This window comes from Morone saxatilis, unplaced genomic scaffold, assembly GCF_004916995.1.
Source record: "Morone saxatilis isolate NCDOM2014 unplaced genomic scaffold, NCSU_SB_2.0 Contig3, whole genome shotgun sequence".
NCBI classification, from domain to species: Eukaryota; Metazoa; Chordata; class Actinopteri; family Moronidae; genus Morone; species Morone saxatilis.
Genome location: NW_023339873.1, coordinates 5,953,580 through 5,957,630, shown reverse-complemented (window position 1 = coordinate 5,957,630; position 4,051 = coordinate 5,953,580). Strand labels below are relative to the sequence as shown.

The window sequence follows — 4,051 nt, the reverse complement described above, 5'->3', positions numbered from 1 at the left end:
CTTGGGAAAGTGAAGATGTCTTAGCCTCTGCTGCTTTAGTTTCTTGGAAGGAAGTGTTGTACAGAATTACTTTAGGTTTTTTTACACCTTAAAATATCTCAGGGTTCCCAACCTAATTTGAGTGTTGAACCTTTAAAATTAGGTGTCGACTTGCAGCCCCTCATTTACAGGTTGTAATTTTGACTTTGTGCTCTAATCTTCTCAGATTGTTTCATTTGAACAATTCTTACTGACCTCAGATACAAATATATGCAGCAGAACAGTGTTTTTCCTTCCTGTTCCATTAAAGCTGCACTGATCAATATCTTCATATTAACAAGAGATCAAATAACTATGCATCTAAAGTGAAGTGCATTATTAGAAATGTAGAATCAAGTGTTTTTGGAGCATTTTTAACACGTAACCCACAAGTCCCCCGACTACCTCAAGAAAATCAATTCATGCAGGTTTAATCATCTTGTGACCCTTAAAAATGAACTTATGACCCCTTGTAAGACTAACTTCCAACCAAGGAAATCACTTTACCCAGACGAATAAACCAACATCTTTTCTCTTGTCGTCTTTTGTGTGATTTTTTTTCCTTGCAGACATGAGAGACAGGCTGAGGCACCTCCATCAGCTGCAGACCGACTCTGAAGGTTTCAGCACAGTGGAGCTGAACAATCTCTTAGAGCTTGAGGCAGCAACAGCATCACTCGCTGACCAGGACCTGGGTGGTGTCCTGCAGGAGGCCAAACAGATACGTCTGGAGATCCAGCAGATCCAGAACGACATCAGTGAGCTGAAAAATGTGAACTACCAGGCCTTAAACAAGAGCTCGCACCCTTGTGCGACAAAGCGGGACTCCAATGGGTGGATATTAAACGCAGGGGAGAAGCTGTGCTGCAGCGGCTGCACATGATGAGTACTGTCAATAAGGAACTTGAGGCCCAGTGTGGCAGCTCTGACCCCACAGCACGCATAGCTCGAACACAGTACCAGTGTCTCAGCAATGGTCTGCGGGATGTGATGTTCAGCTACAATGACACAGAGATGAGCCACAGGGAGGCTTGTAAACACCAGATCCAGAGGCAGATGGAGGTGGAGGTGGTGGGCAGGGATGTCAGCACAGAGGAGCTGAAGGAGATGATGGAGAGCGGGGAGTTGAATGTGTTCAGCACCCAGGTGGAGGGCAAAACGGCTCACTCGGCTTTACTTCAGATCGAGAGCCGACACAAGGAACTGGTGGAGCTGGAGAAGAGGATCAAGGGGATCCAGGAGCTGTTTCTGGATGTGGCTGTGCTCACAGAGGAGCAGGGGACAGCTGTTGATAGCATCCAGAAAAATGTCCAAAACACTGACGTGATCGTTCAGGATGCCGTCTTCAAGGTGGAAAGGGCCTTGGCATCTGATAAAAACAATCCTTTCAAGAAGATGTTTTGTGGCTGCTTTCCATGCTACAACAATTAGTTCTGATCAGGGCCAGTGGTCCAGGTGCACTACAAGAAAAATGACCAATCCTCTAAGACATTGTTTTCAATCAACAGTCTCACCACAAGGTCCACTGTTCTGGAGCTTTCAATCACTGTGAAATATTGTGTAAGGATGAACGTCAAATCCATTTGATTGGGTTATGAATCGGTTCAGACAGTGATAATGATGGGGAGAAGTTATAAATACATATCATGTGAGTTACTAACAAACAATAGAATCAACTTAATATGACTCAACTCAGTAAGATTTAGCAAGACTAAACTGAGACTCCATCTGCTGATGAAGGTCATGTGATGTATGATCAGTGGTGGTTTGTTTCCGAGTAGTTCACTCAAATACTGTACTTATAAATTGGAGGACTTGACTTGAGCATTTACTTCCGCATTAAAGTACAATTCGTAGGCTAATGTTGTACTTTTTTACACCTTTGCAATTATTTAACAGCTTAAGTTACCAGTTACTTTGTATTTTAAAATGTACATAAAAAAAATATGATGAACTAATAAAATATGATGTGTTAGTATATTAGAGTACCAAACAGAATATAATCAGCTCTACTCCTCCTGTACTTTAAGCACATTTGGCTGATAATAATTACATACTTGTACAGTTGTACTTGCACTTGACTTGTTATGAAGTATTTTTACAGTCATGTATTGCTACCTTTGTTCAAGTAAAGGATCTGAATACTTCTTCCACCACTGTGGAAAGCTTGAAAGCTCCAGAACAGCTACTAATGGACCTTGAAATTGTTATTTTCTTTATGTTAGGAGATTAAATTCTAATGTATTTTATTGGTTTACATTAAATTAGTGTAAGACTTATAAAGATCCAGTCTTACTGAACATTTTTTTCTAACTTTTTGCATTCTGACTATAAAGTTATAAATCTAAAGAGCGTATCAAACGTGCAAAACATCACCTGCGCGCTTTAACGCTCAGTAAACGACTATAAACCGAGTGTGATGGGTCCTTCCTGGACACCAGAGGAGCGTGAAGAAGTGTGAAATGTGGGGGTAAGAAGAAGGCGTGATCTTCCGCATTGGTACCTGCTGCAGGCTGTGTCAGTGTGTCAGTGTAATGAAGCGTGTGTAACTGCGAGACCTCCTTAAAACAACACTCAGAGATACTTGTGTACATGTTGAAAGTCGGTGTTATAACGGAGAGAAAAAGAGGAAATGTTTTTTTTTTGGTCGCCTCTTCTGCTTTGGCGAGTTGAATAGTGAAGGACCGGGGGAGAACACAAAAAGGTATGTGTATTCTTCTTCTTTTTTTAATTAGGTTGGAGATTTATGGATTTAAAATGATCGATGCAATAATTCATAGGAGGCATAGCTCGCCACAGACCTGCTGGATGATATCTGTAACAGCTTGTTGTTGTTTCTTATGTCTTCAAGATTTTCACTTGTCAAGGCCAATGATGCTTAAAGTTTGTTGTTGTGATTTATTTTCTATTTTGCACAACATTTTTAATATTTTGTACACCACAGTAAAGCTGTGAAACGGTTTCTCTCATAGGAAATAACTGAGTTTTAAGTCGACGCCCTGTAATTAATTGCTATCTATCTGAAAACGTCACAGGCGAGGAAGTAACCCATCAGTTTCCTTTTGAGGACTTCACACAGATACTGATCTTTATGTCTTCACAAAGTACATATAAACTACTGATCAATCAATATTCTGAAACCACGGAGTTTCAGGTTTTAAACATGTTAAGTTAACACCAAAAATAACGCATAATGCATACAATATTTCTCCCCTTTCAAAAACACTGCACATAACATTCAATTTAAAATGTAATATTACATTATAAAAGAGACATAACTTATAGAAATACTATGTTGTTGATACAGCTCATTCACAAGATCTTGAATTCCTGCACATAAGAGGCACTAAAGGGAGAATATGATATAAAATGACTCCATATTTTCTTAATATTACTAGAATTTTCTTTGATTTTCTATGAATGAGAGAGCTTTCAGACATCTAGCATAAAAAGTTGGACTGGACTTTATGATTGGATTGGCTAAGACCAGTAGTGGAAGTAGTTTCAATTACAATTAATAGTTATGCATCTAAAACAGAAGTAAAAGTACACACATATAATCAGCTTTAATCAAAGTACATTATCAGCATGCTGTGTAAGCAGCATTTAACTGTTATAGCTGGTTGAGGTGGAGCTAGTTTAGCTACTTTACATTTAATTAGTTCAGTTTAGTGGTTTCCAACCTGGGGATTGAGGCCCTCCAGTGGGTTACAAAATGAATCTGAAGGGTCGTAAAATGAGGTAGGAAAGAAGAAAAAAATAAGTTCTGCTACACATGGTTTTATAAAAATCTTTGGTCAATTTGTCATTTTAGGGAGGGGTTATGTGCTGGACTATTTCTTAGTCAGGAATAGTCTCCACTGGTTGCCTGGCAACTGCTCAGAAACAACAAATAGTCTGACGCACAGCACTCTGTAAACTAACAATTTGTTTTTACACTTTGGTTTCTTGTACGGATTAAACAAACAAGATTTAGCATGTCAATTAATGAGGTGCTAGTGGGTGGTCATCTTTGGACACAGCCAGGCTAGCT

General features: G+C 39.4%; 1 protein-coding gene and 1 pseudogene across 1 annotated transcript in view; both read left to right on the top strand.

Moving 5' to 3' along the window:
* Positions 1-589: 589 nt before the first annotated feature.
* On the top strand, positions 590-1,449 carry LOC118337466 (annotated as a pseudogene).
* A 1,100-nt stretch (positions 1,450-2,549) lies between these two features.
* The window catches only part of stx11a (syntaxin 11a), a 2,812-nt gene continuing 1,310 nt past the window's right edge, over positions 2,550-4,051 (top strand). The window contains exon 1 of the mRNA XM_035673434.1: positions 2,550-2,722. The gene's annotated coding sequence lies outside the window, so the exon portion shown is untranslated. The remainder of the gene's footprint in view (positions 2,723-4,051) is intronic.